We start from the raw sequence: 21618 nt of genomic DNA on the forward strand, positions 1-21618 counted from the left end.
AACTCAGAATTGGGTCAAATACCGAGTTCATAGGGTACTTTGTTGACAGTGAGTGAATCGGGTTTGACACGGCTTTAAACAGGCGTGTCAGTGAAGCAGGTCTAAAACGTTTACCACTTTGGTGAAACCAGCGAGAAAATATATGGTGCTGACAAACCATGAAACAGAATTGGGGAGGAAAGCCCGAAGTGATGCACGTCTCAAACGTTTACTAAGTTTATCATGGGTATGGTGCATGTCGGGATTCGAACTCACGATCATACGCTTCTGCAAGCCAAAGGGACGTAACTATACACAGTGAACTCCGGCGCCAAAGGTAACTGGGTTCCCCGTGCCCCTCACTTTGTGAAGCTCCCGAAGGGTGTACTCTCAAAACATTTTTTGGATTTAATCTCCGAACGTGACGAATGCAAACGTTTGTCTCAACATATTGAGGTATGCATAACTGAATCTGCCTTTTTGTATTCAATCGGAGTTACGGAGCGGAATGGAAATTCTAGTAAATGTGATATAAAAAACTATGTATAAATTACAATACAAATGTACGGTGGCCCATAAGGGACATGGAGTCAAGGGACGTAAAAACCGCGGTGGAAATAGTTTTCTGTATTTTCATTTTAGGTTTTGACATTTTCGCTTTTGTTTTTGACATTTTCATTTTAGTTTTTGACATTTTCGCTTCACTTTCCCGCGATTCAGTATCTTCTTTATGCATTATTTATCACATATTTGTATGACAAATCGTGTTAATTTGCAAAAGGTTACGATAACAGTAAGTTAAATATCAAAATATTGAAAAACAGACTCCATGTCCCTTATGGGCCACCGTACAAATGGTATCACACGTTTTCTGAAGCCTAAAACACAAATGTAATCAACTTTACAAAAGCAAGACTCTGATACATGCGGAAACAGGACCTGTTTTAGCACTTCCCGTCCAAACTCTATTATTAATAATAAGACCACGTCCTCCAATGTATATTTATTTCTGCCACGTTTTTAATTGAAGCATACGTGTTGTTTTAATGTTTGGCTAAATTTGTCAGCCAACGCCAACAACTGAAGGGGTGATAGAAATCCGGCTGGGGTCCATGCAGGTAGAAAAAGTACTGTAAGTCCCCATGGTCCCTAGCATGGGGACCTACCTTCAGTTGCTGGCGATCTATAGCCTTTTTTTATATTGTGTTGTAAAATGCTGATATATTTATACATGCTTAACAACTAGTTTTACGTAAACCCTGATATTCTAGTTATTATTCTGTCTATCGTCGACAGAGTTTTATACAGTTTAAATATATTTTGTTAAATTCAAATTTTGTCTCGTCACGATAATGCTGAAATATTGCCGAAGTGACGTTAAACTTAAACTCACTCACTCACTCTATTATTAACAGCCCAAGCATGTAAAGAATGAATATTCCTGCTGCGTTAAACAACATTAATTCCTCACCCAAACACGAAACATTATCTCTACTCGCTCACTATAAGCTAGACTGCCCGTCTCCTTATGAATATCAAATATGATTTGTCATTACACGATAGACGCGAAAAGGTTACGCCAACACTGAAGACCTTTAAGGTAATATCAGCAATTGAACAGTGGTGTTATCGTACCATAAGCTCCCCAGAGTCTCTATAATCGAATCAATCATCTCCCTATGGGAATAGCACAATTTACAGCATACACTGTACTTGATAGATATTCTTCACATGAAAGTGCCATCAATACACTTTGCGACTCATGTAACGCTGATTCTATTACGAGAAGACTTTGATGTGTAAAGCTGGCGTGAAATTGTCTGTGACGACGTATAGAATTACGTATAGTTGATGGCTTCTGTGATTAAATAGCTCTCATGGTGCAGTCAGACACTAACATGACCACTGACATTTACGGAAGTCCTCTTCAGAACGTTTGAAGATTGGGTAATGTAACTAAAACAGGTAGGGGACGCTGAGGTGGCAAATCGATGCGTAGGTACAACCCTTGATAAATATAGGCTGTTGATGGGAAGTTATTTGTAAATATGCCAGAATATCGGGATTTTAATGGTCTAAGGGATTAATATTTGCCCAGGGTTGCGGGCCTCAGGCCTAATAAGTATTCTTGGTTTCCATGCACTGTTCCCATGACCCACGGGCGTCACTAAAGGTCAGGTGAAATGGGGTTTAACATCGCGTCCAACATTATTGCACTTATATAGCGACGTGCATGCACGTGTGTGTGTGGCTGCTTGTACTAGTCCGGACCGATGCCGATATATAGTGCTAGCCCACGGAGATACCATGCCGCAGTTTAACATGAATACCCCACTCAGACACAGTATACTGACTCCGAGCCGACCAGTCCTTGTTCTAGCCCCTTAATGCCGAGCGCCAGACAGGGTAACAACAAGTACATCCTTTTAACGTCTTTTGGTATGACAGGGCCGGGGATCGAACCCCGGACCTTCCGCTCTCCGGGCGGACGCTCTACCACTAGACCACGGAGGCGGTCGTTTCACCAATGATGCATGTTTGAATAAACAACGATAAAAACATGCTTATGATAATTTGTGTCCATTCTGCGATTCCGACTGCATCCTAATCATGAGCTTATGATTCACTATCATATAGTGATGATATCAGGTGTTTGCTAAACGGTGAACGTATCCTGCCCCACAAAGGCAAGTCACCTGCATCACTTCGGGACGAGACACATAAAATATCCTATTTATGATATAGTTTTTGCGTAGTTGTCTCCGGATTATTTCACTACAGATATATAACCTTGAAACATAGACGTAGATTCCCCTACTTTAGGCACAGGGACGACCCTGGAGATACCTTCTCTGACATCAGAAGCGCAGCGATGAGTTCGGTTTAACGCCCATACGTACAAGAGTTCGCGCTCAGACATACACGAGGTGAGTTAAGCTCGAGCTCCGACATACAGGAGGTGAGCGGAGTTCGCGCTCAGACATACAGGAGGTGAGGGGAGTTCCAGCTCCGACATACAGGAGGTGAGAGGAGTTCCAGCTCTGACATACAGGAGGTGAGCGGAGTTCGAGCTCTGACATACAGGAGGTGAGGGGAGTTCGAGCTCCGACATACAGGAGGTGAGGGGAGATCCCACTCTGACATACAGGAGGTGAGCGGAGTTCGAGCTCCGACATACAGGAGGTGAGCGGAGTTCCAGCTCTGACATACAGGAGGGGAGCGGAGTTCGAGCTCTGACATACAGGAGGTGAGCGGAGTTCGAGCTCCGACATACAGGAGGTGAGCGGAGTTCGAGCTCTGACAGTCAGGAGGTGAGGGGAGATCCCACTCTGACATACAGGAGGTGAGCGGAGTTCGAGCTCCGACATACAGGAGGTGAGCGGAGTTCGAGCTCTGACATACAGGAGGTGAGCGGAGTTAGAGCTCCGACATACAGGAGGTGCGGGGAGATCCCACTCTGACATACAGGAGGTGCGGGGAGATCCCACTCTGACATACAGGAGGTGAGCGGAGTTCGCGCTCTGACATACAGGAGGTGAGCGGAGTTCGAGCTCCGACATACAGGAGGTGAGCGGAGTTCGCGCTCTGACATACAGGAGGTGAGCGGAGTTCGAGCTCTGACATACAGGAGGTGAGGGGAGATCCCACTCAGACATACAGGAGGGGAGCGGAGTTCGAGCTCCGACATACAGGAGGTGAGCGGAGTTCGCGCTCAGACATACAGGAGGTGAGGGGAGATCCCACTCCGACATACAGGAGGTGAGGGGAGATCCCACTCAGACATACAGGAGGTGAGCGGAGTTCGAGCTCTGACATACAGGAGGTGAGCGGAGTTCGAGCTCTGACATACAGGAGGTGAGCGGAGTTCGAGCTCTGACATACAGGAGGTGAGGGGAGTTCGAGCTCTGACATACAGGAGGTGAGGGGAGTTCGAGCTCTGACATACAGGAGGTGAGGGGAGTTCGAGCTCTGACATACAGGAGGTGAGGGGAGTTCGAGCTCTGACATACAGGAGGTGAGGGGAGTTCGAGCTCTGACATACAGGAGGTGAGCGGAGTTCGAGCTCTGACATACAGGAGGTGAGCGGAGTTCGAGCTCTGACATACAGGAGGTGAGGGGAGTTCGAGCTCTGACATACAGGAGGTGAGCGGAGTTCGAGCTCTGACATACAGGAGGTGAGGGGAGTTCGAGCTCTGACATACAGGAGATGAGGGGAGTTCGAGCTCCGACATACAGGAGGTGAGCGGAGTTCGAGCTCTGACATACAGGAGGTGAGCGGAGTTCGAGCTCTGACATACGCGAGAGGCAAAAACAATATGACACACATCGCGAACAGAGATGGTAAACAATTGTAATTTCACTTGCAGTGATCCTAAAACATAAGAACATGAGTTTGAATCCCCAATTCGCCAAGATTAAGATCTAGGTTTGGCAACACGATGTCCATGCTCGTCGTGATGAACAGACCTCAATAAATTCAGGATTTATCGGCTCAAATCACTGCGGCGTAAAACACGACTCACAACTGAACGCGTCGTGGATGTTGATGTAACGTAAAGTTGGGAGAAAAACACTGACTCGAGCCACGGATAATTCGACGTCCCTGACCATTCGACGTCTTCGAGTTTTGAACACAATATCTTATGACCGTTACGTAGATGGGGTTACGTACATGGGGAAACGTAGATCAGAGAAGTTTGAAATTTAAGTCTTATAAGCGGATGCATATGTGATTCGAACTCGCGCCTAGCGTATCTCGGTACAACCAAGGGGGGCAACTCAGTACAACAAACTAAAAACGGGGCGCCGAACCCATCAATCAACATCACCATTGACCATTTTAATCTCATCGGCAATGTCGACCATCATTTCGAAACTGTAATATTACTACAGAAATATGCAGATGCTTAACACTTCCATAAAAATGATAAATCCGATTGATTTGCCAATAAATATTGACATTAATGGCAATGTGTCGGATAAACGTCAACATCAAAGAAACTCTGCTTCAGTTAACCGTTCAATTGAAGGTCAACGAATCTCTACTAAGTGAATATTTCTGTTTCGTTTTGGGCGTAGTGTGAGAATGGCTCTTACTGTCAAACAACACAATTCATTTTAGGGTCATTTTAATGTTAGTCCACCTTTTGAATAGAACTTGAAAGCAAATACACTTAAACCACCACTAAATTCATAGGTATTGATCCAGACACAAACCGTCCCCCTCAAGCAGTACGGCTCACTAAATGTTAGCATAGTCACTTCCGGGTTTGGTGCATCACTAGTCCGGATCTGTTTGTCCTGCTAGGAGGGCTGGTTAAACCGTTCTAAGCCTAGCAAACAAAACCAACAACTGTGAAAGTGTTTTCATTTTGTTTCAACATAATCTTCTTTCTTTTCAATACACTTCCCATATCGATAGTGAAGCTTTTCAATTCCAGTCAGAAAGAGGTTTTCGGAAGCCACCCTGAAAAACACATTCACCGCATCATCAAGATCGTCATCACAGCTCTTTCGACGGTGTTCTTTCAGTGTAGGAAACAGGTGGACATCACTTAGTGCCAGGTCTGGCGAGTATGGAGGTGAGGTAGCTCTTCAGTCCCACATTGTGTCACAGCATCCTTTGCGAGAGGTGTGAGAAGAGGCATTGTTATGATGGACGTTCTGACTCTTTATGGGGCGGCCGGGTAGCCTAGTGGTTAAAGCGGTCGTTCGTCACGCCGAAGACCCGGGTTCGATTCCCGACATGGGTACAATGTGTGAAGCCCATTTCTGGTGTCCCCCGCCTTGATATTGCTGGAATATTGCTAAAAGCGGCGAAAACCATACTCACTCGCTCTGACTCCTTATCATAGTGGTAGACCCATGTCTCATCACCCCTTACTAATCTCGTTTTAGACTTGACGATATCCTCCTCACATAGCTCTAAATGTTCTCTGGCAAAGTCAGTCCCGTCTTCCTTATGATCAGAATGTAGAAACTGTTGGCCCCCAACGAGCAGATATCTTATTCGTCTGTAAACTTGAATAATAGTTTCAATGGCTCCATGGCTTAGACATGTGTCTTCCTCATTTTACAGCAACGATAATGAGTTTATCTGACAGCATAATAGTTTCTATCTCCTTGATTGAATCGCCATGATGGAAGTTGAGGGACGTCCAGACCTAGGGTCATCATCAAGGCTTGTTTTCCCAGCCTTAAACATAGCTGCCCAACGTTTAACAGTGGTATAGCTAGGGCACTTATCCCCATATATTTTTGACATGCGGTCATGAACGTCTTGGGGAGAACTTTTTTCTAAAGTAAAAATCTTGAAGACTGTACGATACTCGATCTTTTCCATTTCCCTATCACGTTCAACTGGCTGTCATTAACATACCATCGGCCCCAACAGACCAAGTACACTTACAATGAACTACTCAAACAACGTACGACATTGACTTGTTCACTTTTTTCTGGCCCATAGTTGAAAGTTACTAAGGCGTAAAGCTTTTTGACCAGCCCTATATATCAGACAGTTAGACGTGCTATAGTTGAACAGGTACGAATATAAAAACGCCATGGTTCTGTTTCATAAAGGAACGTAGATGTTTCGTGTGGAACAGCCGCTTAATTTCTAGATTTCCTAAATTAAATTTAAAGCCCTCTTTCCCAAAGGATATTACCGAGAACAAGTATCTCTCTCTCCCTCCATCTCCCTCCATCTCCCTCCGCCCCCCGCCCCCGCTCACTCTTCAATAACTCGTTTTGCAGACTCGACTATTTTCTTGATAAAGATAGAATTATGCTGACAAAGCAACATTCACACACTCAGTGGCAGAAAGCCAGTGCTTCAACTGCCGCGACCCGTGCTCCACGCTTACAACACAATCCAACAAACGGTTTCCGTGTGCGACACATGTAACGTCTTTGCCCCAACGTTATCTCATCAATCGTCCGATCTGGCAGCCACAACACTCGCCAGATCAATGCATGGGAATCCTCGCGAGGAGAAAGGGCTTTCGTCCAAGTGTGCTTCTCAAAGACGCTTAAGGGAAGATCTGGTGCAAGCAAGATAGGATTTCATGTACTTTCTGAAATAAATTGTTTGACTTAGTTATCACTCAATCACTCATTCAGAAGGAACATGCACAATGAATTAAGAAAAGACAACCTCATGTAATTACGGAACAAGTAATGATTTATTTGAATATAATACACTTTAGGAATAATGAAGCCCTTACAGCTTGGACCTTAGTTTCCCTGCTATTATAACCGCGGTGGAGTAAGTCCAAGTCACTGAGTGAGTGAGTGAGTGAGTATGGTTTTACGCCGCTTTTAGCAATATTCAAGCAATATCACGGCGGGGGACACCAGAAATGGGCTTCACACATTGTACCCATGTCGGGAATCGAACCCGGGTCTTCGGCGTGACGAGCTAACGCTTTAACCACTAGGCTACCCGACCGCCCCTCTGAGTGAGTGGTTGAATGAGTGGTTGAATGAGTGGCTGAGTGATTGGTTGAATGAGTGGTTGAATGTGTGGTTGAATGAGTGGTTGAATAAGTGGTTGAGTGATTGGTTGAATGAGTGGTTGAATGAGTGGTTGAATGAGTGGTTGAGTGAGTGGTTGAGTGGGTGGTTGAATGAGTGGTTGAATGAGTGGTTGAGTGAGTGGTTGAGTGAGTGGTTGAGTGGGTGGTTGAGTGAGTGGTTGAATGAGTGGTTGAATGAGTGGTTGAGTGAGTGGCTGAGTGAGTGGTTGAATGAGTGGTTGAATGAGTGGTTAAGTGAGTGGTTGAATGAGTGGTTGAGTGAGTGGTTGTATGAGTGGTTGAGTGAGTGGTTGAATGAGTGGTTGAATGAGTGGTTGAGTGATGGGTTGAATGAGTGGTTGAGTGAGTGGTTGAATGAGTGGTTGAATGAGTGGTTGAGTGTGTGGTTGAGTGAGTGGTTGAATGAGTGGTTGAATGAGTGTTTGAGTGGGTGGTTGAATGAGTGGTTAAGTTAGTAGTTTAAGGAGTTGTTGAGTGAGTGGTTGAATGAGTGGTTGAGTGAGTGGTTGAATGAGTGGTTGAATGAGTGGTTGAATGAGTGGTTGCGTGAGTGGTTGAATGAGTGGTTGAATGAGTGGTTGAGTGAGTGGTTGAATGAGTGATTGAATGAGTGGTTGAATGAGGGGTTTTGAGTGAGTGGTTAAATGAGTGACTGAATGACTGTTTGAATGAGTGGTTGAATGAATGGTTGCGTGAGTGGTCGAGTGAGTGGATGAGTGAGTGGATGAGTGAGTGGTTGAGTGAGTGGGTGAGTGAGTGGATGAATGAGTGGAAAAGTGAGTGGATGAGTGAGTGGATGAGTGACTTGTTGAATGAGTGGTTGAGTGAGTGGTTAAATGAGTGACTGAATGACTGTTTGAATGAGTGGTTGAATGAATGGTTGCGTGAGTGGTTGAGTGAGTAGTTGAATAAGTGGTTGAGTGTAAATGGTTGAGTGAGTGGTTGAATGAGTGGCTGAATAAGTGGTTGAGGGAATGGTTGCGTGAGTGGTTGAATGAGTGGTTAAATGAGTGGTTGAATGAGTGGGTGTGTGAGTGGTTGAGCTGATAGGTTGAGCTGATTGGTTGAATGAGTGGCTGAATGAGTGAGTGAGTGAGTGAGTGGGTGAGTGAGTTGCTGACTGAATGGTCGAATGAATTGTTGAGCTGATTGGTTGAATGGGTGGTTGAGCTGATTGGTTAAGTGAGAGTGGTTGAGTGAGTGACTGAATGACTGGTGGAGTGAGTGGTTGAGCTGATTGGTTGAATGAGTGGCTGAATGAATGAGTGAGTGAGTTGGACTTAGCGCCGCTTTTAACAGTATTCAAGTTATATCACGGTGTCTCAGGTTAATGAGGGAGGAAAGCCCGAAGTGATGCAGGTCTCAGACGTTTACCACATCGGGGAAACCCACGAGCACGGGTATGGTGCTGACAAACCTAGAAACAAAATCAGGGCGAACCAAGATTCGAACCCACAATCATAGGTTTCTGGCGTGCCCAAGGCACGCAACTCTGCACAGCGAATCGCGGCGCCTTAGACGACTGGGCCCCCGTGCCCCAAGTGGCTGAAAGAATGGTTGAGTGAGAGGTTGAGCTGATTGGTTGAATGAGTGGTTGAGCTGATTGATTGAATGACTGATTGAGTGAGTGACTGAATGGCTGATTGAATGAGTGGTGGAATGAGTTGCTGGATGAGTAGAATATCAACTATTGCGTTAAACATCTCTATATCTATCTGTCAGCCGCATTCTTGGCATCCTGAAGCTATGTGTTAATAATAATTAAAACAATCCATCATCAGTATTACGTGCCAGACATTTCTGCACGATATAAACTATGATTCTTTTGAGCCACCGCGAGGAAGAACCTATTTTCTATGTGTTATTAGCGATCTTCATCGGCTGTAATTGGTAACGACAGCTCTGTGGAAACAAACGATAAAGGGAATCTCTCATTGCAGCCAGTGGTATAGAACCTTAGCTTTGTGGTTTAGAATCAGACCGGCCTGAAAGACAGCGATAGGGGCGACCTTAAATATGTGGTGTGAACTCACACCCGACTTAAAGATCGTGGTCGAGGGAACCCCTTAGCTTTGCCGTGTAGATTCGAGGTCGAACTTACGATCGTGGTTGTGAGAATCTCAGCTTTGGAGTGTGGAATCAGACCCGACTTTTAGATCGTGATCGGGGGGGACCTTAATTAACTTTGTGGTATGGAATCGGCCGCAGCGTCTTAAAGACCGCGATCGGGTTTGAAAACCCCTAAAAATTGACCATATCGCGCGACACTGCTGGCGATCGAGCGGACATACTTTTGAACACTAGTGAACACACGCTGCATCGAACAGTCCTCTGTTCAACTCGTCACTGAAGATGTATGACCTGTTTCTACACAATGACACTGATAGGTGAGGTGAAATTGGGTTTAACGTCGCGTCCAAGATTATTGCACTTATATAGCGACGTGCATGCACGTGTATGTGTGTGTGTGGCTGTTTGTACTAGTCCGGACTGAAGCCGATTAATAGTGCTACCTCACTGAGATACCATGCCGCAGTTTAACATGAATACCCCACTCAGACACAGTATACTGACTCCGAGCCGACCAGTCCTTGTTTTAGCCCCTTAATGCCGAGCGCCAGACAGGATAACAACAAGTACAATCTTTTAACGTCTTTTTGTATGACGCGGCCCGGGATCGAACCCCGGACCTTCAGCTCTCCGGGCGGACGCTCTACCACAAGACCACGGAGTCGGTCCACACTGATAGGATATGTTGTAAGTCTGAGCGCCTGTGTTTTAAGCAAGAGCACACCGACTCTCCACGACTCTGCGTGTAGGAGAAGCTGATAACGCTTTGACAGGCACAGGACCTCACACAGTTCTATTGGGTACAACATCATCTGTACGCCTTGCTTAGACTAAAATCTAGTCTCTGAAATGAACATATCGTACATAAAAAAAACAGTTGTTCAGTTATCTTAATAAAAATATAATAAAAAGGAGCCCAGTGACTCTCTTCATTTTCAGATACTGCAGTGATCTAGACTTGCCAAACATTATAGACTTGCATGGGCTGTATTTGATATATATTTGTATCAGGGTCTGTAAGACAGACTACGCCTTGCTAAATGACAGCTAAAACCCTCATGCTGGCCCGCTGAACTCATCGCTAAATTTGCTGAGGCTGTTTATATTCTGGATTCTTTTATTTTACCACTGATTACATTATTTTGTAAAGTATTAATGTAATTTTTAGTTGTAGTTTTATTTCATCCACTGCCCCTGTATTTGGGAAGAAAAGTGTGTATTGTCACGAAGTTATTGGTATTTCGATAGCACATGTACAGATATGAACAACGAGCAATATGATACACTGCTTGACATGGCAGATTGTATGTCCTCAGTGGTCGAGCGTTGATGTTTGCTGAGGCTTACAGTAACTGGATATCCCGGTACAGTGATAATAAATCAACTATTACTGACAAAGTTTTTTGAGAGTGGAGGGAGTACTCCGACTTTGACTCATTAATGGTTTTGTTTTTTTGATAGAAATTATTTTCTGGGGGAACTCGTGAGGTTGATTAGTATTGCCTACATATGAGGCACTGGAATAACTATATATTTTACACACAAAACAGCCTCGCCTCCTTACGGTCACCATTTAGATAATGTCAATTTCCAGGAATATATCTGAAAAACATCACGAATGATTGGCAATCCTTCCCGTAGTGTAAGTGCCGTTGGTACTTTTAGATCCACCATTTCTCTGATGACATCAATAACTAGTCATCATCTAAATACTAAAGGTGGCCATCATTGAAGAGCAATTCTCGGGACAATATAAGTAAAACCAAAGAAGGTTGAGTCGCTCTCCTTCTTCCATGGTTAATATACTTCCCAGACGTCCATAAGCTGTGCTGGCAATACAACGCCACGAAGCCATCTTCATCTAGCGCACGTAGACGAACAACAACAGTCGGTATCAAGTGTCACGTCTGCTCCCTGTGGCGGCCACACCATAGATTAGTTGGATTGCAATTTCCGGAACTGATCGCAGGGTGTCGCCGAAGGTGCGCCTATCAATAAACATTTTAACAAGATTGTGGAATATAGATGGTGTTCATAGAACTGGAAGATGTGATGGTGTTAAATCTTTGAAACGCCGTTGAGACACCGTGGTGGCACCCACAGAAATTATCTGACAGATTTGCTTTTGCCATTAAACATTGTACTAACAGGTCACCAGCTAAAGCCCCTACGTGTGTAATACATGATGGGTATTCGCCCTTTGGGGAGATCCTCACTCAGGTGGTTCAGTTGTCTAAGGCGCTGCGATTCGATGTGAAGAGTTGCATCCCTTGGGCACGACAGAAACCTATGATTGTGGGTTCGATTCCAGGTTCGCCCCGATTATGTTTCTAGGTTTGTCAGCACCACACCCGTGCTCGTGGGTTTCACCGAAGTGGTAAACGTCTGAGACCTGCATTACTTCGGGCTTTCCTCCCACATTAAGCTGACACACCGTGATATAACTGTAATACTGTTAAAAGCGGCGTTAAACCCAACTCACTCACTCACTCAATGATTTTGATATGATGTGGCTGTGTAAACACTTCATTACCGTTCTGATACAGGTAGAAGATTCCAAGATTAAAGACGTGGCTGTCTAAACACCTCACTAACGTTCTGATACAGCAATGAGTCACGAAGAACAGGTAGAAGATTCCAAGTTTAAAGAAGGTCGTAACGTAAGGTCAGAATTACGTCTAGAAAGCAATCTCTGCATACCCCTGTGTATCTGGTAACCTAGTTTAACACCTCAATTTATATAATGGGGAGTTCGACAGGAGGGGAGTCTTAGGCTCTGTCTATGGTGGTTGGAGAGTCGGTGTGGTAGTGTGGTGTGGTGTGGTGTGGTGTGGTGTGGTGTGGTGTGGTGTGGTGTGGTGTAGTGTGGTGGTGTGATGTGTGGTGTGGTATGGTGTGGTGTGGTGTGGTGTGGTGTGGTGTGGCGTGGCGTGGCGTGGCGTGGCGTGGCGTGGCGTGGTGTGGTGTGGTTTGGTGTGGTGTGGTGTGGTGTGGTGTGAGTGTGGTGTGGTGTGGTGTGGTGTGGTGTGGTGTGGTGTGGTGTGGTGTGGTGTGAGTGTGGTGTGAGTGTGGTGTGTTGTGGTGTGGTGTGGTGTGGTGATGTGTGGTGTGGTGTGGTGTGGTGTGGTGATGTGTGGTGTGATTTGGTGTGGTGTGGTGTGGTGTGGTGTGGTGTGGTGTGGTGTGGTGTGTTGTGGTGTGGTGTGGTGTGCGTTGCGGTGCGGTGCGGTGCGGTGCGGTGCGGTGCGGTGTTGTGTTGTGTTGTGTTGTGTTGTGGTTTGGTGTGGTGTGGTGTGGTGTGGTGTGGTGTGTTGTGGTGGTCGGACAGTCGGTGGTGTGGTGTGGTGTGGTGTGGTGTGGTGTGGTGTGATGTGATGTGCGTTGCGGTGCGGTGCGGTGCGGTGCGGCGCGGTGCGGTGCGGTGCGGTGGAGTGTCAAGCCAAAAATACTTGCATGGCGAGTTATTGAGAAGAATTTGATTGATCGAGACAATATTCTGACGATACGTCCAGCATTCTATTCTATCACAAGTTCTCAAACATTGTCACTCTCCGCCTCTGTCATTAAACAAACCAGTGATGTCGTTGTCGTTCATTAGAAAATCACTGTATAGATGTATTTTTCAATAATTTGGAAACTGAACATTAGGTATACCTTTTACCTTTTTAATTCATGCCGTTATCATGTAAGTAAAATTGTTTACCGCAGTGCCGTATAAGGCAAATCTATGAAGAGCTTTGGACTTTAGTCGCATATACATCATTTCCTCAGACAACAGGGTATTCCTGTGCTAGCGAATGGGTTCGTTGCTTGTAGGGTGTACAAGGGGCCATGTCGTCTAATACTCCTCAATTTGCTGTACAGAGTTGCGTCCCTTACACATATCAGAAACCAGTGATCGTGGGTTCGAAACCTAGCTTTGCTCTTGTACATATTTTCTATGTATTTTGTTGAAGACATGCATCGCATTGGGCTTTCCCCAAAAGCTGCGAATTATATGTACAACTCTTCTGAGTCGCGTTTAACTAAAATCACTTATTTCTTAGGAGCTAACGTCAATATATTTTTGTATTTGTTTAGGTATAAACACAAATCTCCTCAACGCAATTATTACCATTTAACAATTATAAACAATAATATGTCTTCATTAACAACGTTTATGGAAATATAAACGCAAACTAAGATTGTACTCTTACTTACAGTAAACTACGTTTATAACGAACACGGTTATAACGAACTGACCGATATAACGAACTTATTTTTTAGTCCCAGCCATTTGCTGAATATTTGCTTATAACGAACTTTGGTTATTACGAACTAAAATAGTGGTCCCTTTGACTTCGTTATAACCGTAATTTACTGTACAAAGGTCACAAACATTGTTCTTGTAGGCAAAGGATCATAATCGGATCCTGACTCGGACTTCCAACCAGCGCATCATGGCATGGTTAAGGAACGGAAACCCGACGAACTGCAATGGTTCAAAGAAAAACACCCCCTATGCGCGCTCTTTTCGAAGATTCAACTCTAGCCACGTGAAGTAATGGAATCCACAGACTCGTTTAGTGCCCTTATTCCAACATCGAACAAAAGTAGTCCATTACGCTCAGGTAACAGGGTAAACGGTAGCTTACGAGATACTGATTCCATATGCGTCAACAAGCTTGAACAAACTTTCTCCGTCTAAGACTTTAGTTATCCTGTTGACCTAATAAATCTGAGGAAGCAAATCGCCTGCAAGTGTGGACTTTTTGAATTGAGAGTTAGGGTCAATGACAGCCTTGACCAGAAGACCTGCTATATACAGGTTATCACGCGAGTGTGTTTGGGGATGGTAAATATCCTGTGTTAGGAATAAACATTGTATTCAGCGAGCCTTGGCGAGGTAACAATTCATAAATATTTCGGCCAAATCCAACTATTTTAATTTGTGGACAAGGTTTCAAGCCGCAGAGGTCTACAAGCACAGATATGGCTACTGATCCCGCTTGGCTAGACCTAGTGCCCTCGCAAAATCGTTACGAAATTTATATCTTCCAAAACTTATAAAATGCCTTACCGACGTCACAGTTAGACACTGATTTTAAGTATATTAGACTATTCTTTTGAAAATGATAGCAATTATCTCTGTAGTTGATCCAGATTCCCGATATTTAATTCTGACTCGGTTGCCGAATGACAAGGGCGACGCCATGTCCGTTTATAAACACTGAAAGTAGTCCCTATTTGACCTTTGATAATAGCATCTCTATCCGCATATGACCCGAACGGATATTGTCTTTATCCGTTGGCTTTATCCTGCTGAGAAACTTACCCATTATATGATATATAAGATGGTCGTGTCTGTGTATGCCATGGTTGAGTCCCGTCTGTTTAAGAGGCATCTAAACATGATGAAATAGGCAGGAGCCGACAGACATTGGCCTGATGTTTACAGCTTGGACCAGACTCGACTAGCTGGGTTATTGAAACTATTGCCTCAGTATTGCGGTGATATACAACTGTAGCGTGTTATCGCAGTTGGCGTGCCTCGACAAACCAGTCGATCATGGATACAAATGAATGGCATACTGATGGAGATGCTGAGCAGTGAGGGACGACCTAGCATGGAAACAAGGTAAACTATGGAGTTCAGATGTTGCAGATTGTTTCTGGGGAAGGTGAAGGATGAGAAAGGAATTAGCTGTTGGTAAGGCCGGTATATATTCCGGAAGAATACAAATACATTATTGTAAGAGTTCAAGAATATGCTTTGGGATGATGGAAGAATATTCTAGGAAGGGTGCAAGGATATACTTGGGAATGGTGCAAGGATATTCTTCCAAAGGGTGCAAGGATATATTATTTGGAAAAAGTGACATGATATTGTTTGGGAGGTGCAAGAATATTTCTTTGGGATGGTGGAGGAATATTCTAGGAAGGGGTGCAAGGATATACTTGGGAATGGTGCAAGGATATTCTTCCAAAGGGTGCAAAGATATTATTTGGGAAAGTGACATGATATTGTTTGGGAGGTGCAAGAATATTTCTTTGGGATGGTGGAGGAATATTCTAGGAAGGGGTGCACGGATATACTTGGGAATGGTGCAATGACATCCTTCCGAAGGGATCAAGGATATTATTTGGGAAAGCGACATGGTATTGTTTGTGAGGTGCAAGAATATTTCTTTGGGATGGTGCAATGATACGCTTAGGGAGGGTGCATGGATGCGCATTGGTAGGGTGCACATATTCTTTGGGATGATAAAAGAATATGTCGGAAGGGTGCATAGATATTCACTCGGTATGCATGAAGAGGACATTTGTGACCAAAAGTATGCCTGGTGCAATTCCCTGTTTTGATTTGTACCATATGTCTCTGTGTTTATTTCAGATGAGTGAGTGAGTATGGTTTTATGCCGCTTTTAGCAATATTCCAGCAATATGACGGCGGGGGACACCAGAAATGGGCTTCATACATTGTACCCATGTCGGGAAATGAACCCGGGTCTTCGGCGTGACGAGCGACCACTTTAACCACTAGGCTACCCGACCGCACCTTATTTTCAGATGAACAATTGACTTGCCTCTGCATGTGTATGTGACGGGTGGGGAAGGATACGCTCACAGGATTATATCCCAGGACACATGGTTTCATCACTATTTGCAAGAGAACAACCAGATTATCTGCCGAAACAGATTCCACCTGGCGCAAAGGACAAACTAGCTGAAAGGTATGTGAATGGACAACGGAAAATCAGTGATGACACCAGGTGTTCGCTACAAGGGTGAGCATGTCCTGCTCTACCGGTAGCACCCGCCATTCACACAATTTGCATAAAAAAAGTAAACAAAAAGTATCTATTACCTGACTCGGCCTTTAAACAAACCAGACAATCCAGTAAGACGTTAGCGCACTTACTGAGTTTGTTGAAACTCATCGGAAACCATATGTTAGTTTTTAATTACGTCTGCTGCGTACACGTGCAGAGATTCCACTGCTGAGAAGTAAACAAAAGCGTTTATGAAATGTATTCACAGTTGTCAGTGTTACCCAATCTTTTGTGACTGACTCAGCATAGAAAAATGCAACTGAGCTTGAACGCATGTTTATGATATTGGCATAATCGCACAATCGATACTAATTTCAGCATTGATTTCATATAATAATTAAAAAGGCTTTGTCGCTTTTGTTGTAGAATTATGAAAGAATATTCCCGTCGAACTGGCAGATATTTTATTATATTGAAATTCGTTTACAAGATGAATAAATTACATAAAAACAAAAAGTGCCTTTGATCGTTTTGCAGATTCATTTATCAATGTTTATTCAATCATAGAGATGGATATTGCCCTTGGCTATAATCAGCTCATACCAGAGAGCCAATCAATGCATTTTTTGTGTGAGACTACTGGTTGAAATAGGCCTATTACAATGTTGAAGCATTAAAACATACTACTAATTAACGTTCTGATGCTCGTTTCGTTTCAGGCTACACATTGTTTTGCAGCTAATATCCACGTTCAAAGTCAGCACCATCAGGAATGTCTTTGAAACTTTCTATCATGTTGAGGACAACACAAGAATTTCAATAAAATATTTGCATGGATATTAGATTACGACAGTTTTCGCCAAAGCGTCTCTAATCTACGGATGGATTCGTGTCTTCTGTACCTGCACTAATCTAACATTGGCAGCACACTACGACAACCCAGGTGTAAGATGTATAGGAATCTGTTTGGCTTCCGTCAAACAAAGTCTCGACCATAACCGACCATAAACTATTTCACATTATTATTCGTATTCTCATAAGGGAGCACGGGTGGCCTAGTCGCCTAAGGCGCCGCGATTCGCTGTGCAGAGTTCCGTTCATTGGGTACGCCAGAAACCTATGATTGTGGGTTCGAATCCCGGTCCGCCCAAATTATGTTTCTAGGTTTGTCAGCACCATACCTGTGCTCGTGGGTTTCATCGAAGTGGTAAACGTCAGAGACCTGCATAACTTAGGGCTTTCCTCCCATATTAAGCTGAAACGCCGCGATATAACTGGAATACTGTTAAAAGCGGCGTTAAACCCACCTCACTCACTCACTCTATGATAACCAAGAAAAGCTGTGATTTGTTTGATATTTATTGATAGATTGATTGATAGAGACTTGTTTCCAATGTCTGAACGTGCATGTTGGCGTGTCTTTCTACCCTATGTTTTCTTGTGATGTGATTTTCCAGTGACGTATATGTCAACTCTGTGACGTGTTGGATCCCAAGGTTGCATGTGACATCATACAGCGGACGTGGCTAGACACGTGACGTCCATAAATACATATAAACAGACAGACCGAATACATCAAGGTGCATTGCCAAAGATAACCAAACTGAAGTTTAAGGAATTATTAACACTGGACAATAATCACAATAATTTTATGATTCAAGTAAGCAATTAACGACAGAATTCACACAGCGTACATGCTTCCCACAGTCGAATATGCACAAGTTGGCAACACCAACTCTTTATTACAATATTGATTATGATTATCATCATCAGGTTTTAGTACGTTCAGTGTCATGCATCATCATTATCATTACACGTACACTTATTCCAAAGATTATTCTGTGGTTTACATCATCATAATAACAACTCTTACAAATATACCCCATTAAAAATGACCACATTGTAAATACTGTCAAGATAATCATGTCAAGAATCCAAACTGATGATGAATATATATTCCAAATGTCAAAGGTGAAGGTTGAACACATACCCTCCACAAAGTCCCTGTGTACTAAGTTGTAAGTGAAGGATGCACATCGGCTGCCAAATGGTCCTACACGGCAATCTCATGATCAATGACCTCTGTAGTTATAAACTCCTTAGTGCAACCATTGTTGTAATGCAGTGTAAGGAACCCACTCTATGGGGGTCAGGGGCATTCCATTATTATAATTTATCATCCAAAACTGGCTCCCACAGGAGATATCGCTTTGGGTAAGATCAAGCGATATCTAAACTGTAGATATTGCTGCAATGAAATTGCATCACAATGCTTTGCAGACCATTGTGATGTCATTGGTTACCATGACGTCACAATCAAATGACATCACTAATGGCTCTGCTACTGAAGCCGTTAGCAGTACTTTTTTACACTTAACCCTCTTGGTGCCACGGGACCATATATGGTCCCTCACTTTTCACACCCGCATAGTGCCAGGGGACCATATATGGTCCCGAGAAAATGCCCTTTTTAAACTGTGAAGTTTGATACTTAATACTGAGTGCGCAAAGTCAAAACTATAACCATCATCACCCAAATCATCTTAGCTTTAACACCGTGTAACTCATACTTTATACAATGCTACGGATTGCGAAATATGGCGAGATTAGTAAAGTGGCTACCGCTCTTCTCGGCCTTTTTCTGCCATTTTTGAACACCAAGCGAATGACGGCGAATTTTGATTATGCACCCATGTCGCATACACGTAAATATTTTCAGACAAAATCCTTGTTCATAAGAAAAAATATGACCTGAGTGGTCAGAAAGACATATTTTTCCCAACTATATACTTATTTACGTAAATACAATTCTGTTCACTCCTTTACGAACAAGTTTATTTACACGTTTTGTATATTTTTTTGACTATCGGTAATGGCGGAATGGTCGGTACACATGAGAAAACGACAGTGTATATTTCCATTACATTTATGACGTACATTGAATGAATTTATAACCATCATCACCCTAATCATCTGAACGTTAATATCGTGTAACTCATATTTTATGCAGTGCTGCGGATTGCGAAATATAGCGAGATTAGTTATGTGGTTACCGCGCTTCTCGATCTTTTTCTGCAATGTTGAACTTCATGCGAATGAAGGCATTTTTTTATTATGCACTCGTGTCACATACACGTAACTATTATTATATCAGACAGCCAATTTGAAAAAGAAATCTGATCGGACTGGTCAGAAAGATTTACTAGTCCCCACTGTACAGTTATTGGCGTAAGAGTACTAACGTTTAGTCGGCCACGGAAGTTTTTTGTTCAAGTATTGCATATGTTTATCGACTGTGTGTCATGGCGATTTAGCACGGCGCTACATACCAACCGACAGTGCAGATTGTCTTTTTGTTTATGATGCTGATTTACAGAAAATATTCAAATAAAAAATATAGAAAGATAGCTGTAATCGTTAATATTAAGTTGTTATAGTGTTTATTTATGGGCAGGAGATTCATGATCAAAACCTAAACGTTGAATGGCCAAGCCCGAAGTGATCGACAGGGCACGTTTGCATCATATCTGTGCCGCGATTTCTTGTTTACCGGTTGTCCTACATACTCGCCCGTTCAGACAAATAACTGCAACTTTTTTCATATGAAATGACTAAAAGTCATGTGTGATTGCTCAAACTACCTTACCGTGTGATCGACTTGCCCTAACTGTTTCACATTTTGTCGCAAAAGGAGATTTCAAAAGTGTGGCCACGACATCTAACGTGAGTCGACGCCATATTGTAAACAAATTGTGTCAAGGTCGGTTCAACATGTGGTAGCTCGGCCCCCGTTTCTGTCGATGGTACACGCGATACAAACATAATGCAACTACTGAAAACATCAACATAACTTCTACAATGATGACATCAATACCTTTTTGTATTTGGATTAACCGCTTATGGATACGCTGTGCTGTTAAGTTCGATTTCGATTTGTTTTTCCTTTCATTGAAACTGTGATAATGGCGCTGTGATTGGTTTGACGAAATAGTATTTTCCATGAGTCTAATGTACATGGCTCATGCTGTGATTGTAGAAGATAATTGATAACCAATTGTGTATGCATATATATATCATCAAATACACATTACTAATCTCTTCAGAAAATGGAATATATTATAGGTCTAGCTCGTTTTCAAACAATCTGCCATGGATATTAGATTCAAAATTAATATTAGATTTACAAATTATTTATGTACGCTGTACTCTCGATTAACGTATGATAATCTATTGTAAGTCTTCAACTCTTATTTGATATGTCATCTGAAATGTCAGCAATGAGTAAAATTAATTTTATTTCGTTACAATCTGCAATATTTTATTCAAATAGGCTAATAGACGGTCGGTGATTTCCCGCCGCTGTGAATTTGTCGTCTGGACAGGTGCGCGTGATTTGACCTCGCGTGTTGTGACGTGGACGACGTCACATGAAACAGCTGATCTAATGTTGTGGTAGTATAATGGATACACGTGGTTTCATTTTCCAAATAACAATATTCTCTTTGACTGAACTAGAAAGCATATCTAGTACATCACGATTGGAAAATATCTACGGCGACCGACGAGTGAATGAGACCGCTTATCATTTGACTAACAGTGTTTGGCGCAGTTTTCTAATTTTGGTATGTTGACATGTGCTTTTCATATCTGTTTGAAGGCTTGATATTTCAAAAAAAATAATGTGCATTTAGTTGATTACAGCGAGAAAGCTGTCAAAATGGATCCAATATTAAACAACCTAGAATTTTAATATTTTAGCTTCATCTTTTAGAATCTCGAATGGTTCAATTTATAACATAAACAGTAAAAGTAAAGATCTACTCACAATATATAGATAATCAATTTCTGAAAGACAAAAAGTTTTCAGTGTAAATGTGATTCGTTTTGATGATTTATATAGTTATATTTATGTCTTTTTTCACTCTGCATTATCTAAATTACCAAATACTTCGACCAGTGACATAGTAGTCATTAGATTCTACTTTGTTTTGTATCCTTAGTATGAAATAGATTTTTTTTAATAAATATTTGTCTAAGAGCAAAATCAATGCATTCTTGTGTTGTTGGTTTTCACCATTTTAATTTGTATATCTTCCCTCCAAGCTGTAGATCTAGTTTAGCTAGGCCAAAATTAAGAAAAAAGGAAAGACATAATAAACCATTTTTATTAAAGATTTTGCTTGTTAAATTTTCGAAGTTCAATACCAAGAATATATTTTTCCTTTTATGACAAATAATTCCATTACTTTCATTGACCTACGATCATTTTCTATTTCAAACTT

Source organism: Haliotis rufescens, unplaced genomic scaffold (genome assembly GCF_023055435.1).
Source record: "Haliotis rufescens isolate VD_foot unplaced genomic scaffold, xgHalRufe1.0.p SCAF_24, whole genome shotgun sequence".
Classification (NCBI taxonomy): Eukaryota; Metazoa; Mollusca; class Gastropoda; order Lepetellida; family Haliotidae; genus Haliotis; species Haliotis rufescens.